Genomic DNA, 252 nt, shown 5'->3' on the forward strand with positions numbered 1-252 from the left:
ATGGATAGTATACTAGGGGAGAGAGGTCAAATTCTGTTCGTTTTTGCCTTAGTTTCGCCATTTGAAAAGACGGTGGTTGGTGGATGCGTACTCATCACACCGTCTCCTCGGGCACAGTCTGAAACATAAAGGGAATAACGTGCACACGCCTGTGAAGCAGAGTTATGCTGTGCGTCTGGGCGCCCCTTTCCTGCATTGGAGAACTCCCTCCTTATCTTCTAGCTCCGCCGCCCCGATGACCCACAGACCTGC

This window comes from Elephantulus edwardii, unplaced genomic scaffold, assembly GCF_000299155.1.
Source record: "Elephantulus edwardii isolate Elephantulus edwardi_28Jun2011 unplaced genomic scaffold, EleEdw1.0 scaffold00188, whole genome shotgun sequence".
Taxonomy (NCBI): domain Eukaryota; kingdom Metazoa; phylum Chordata; class Mammalia; order Macroscelidea; family Macroscelididae; genus Elephantulus; species Elephantulus edwardii.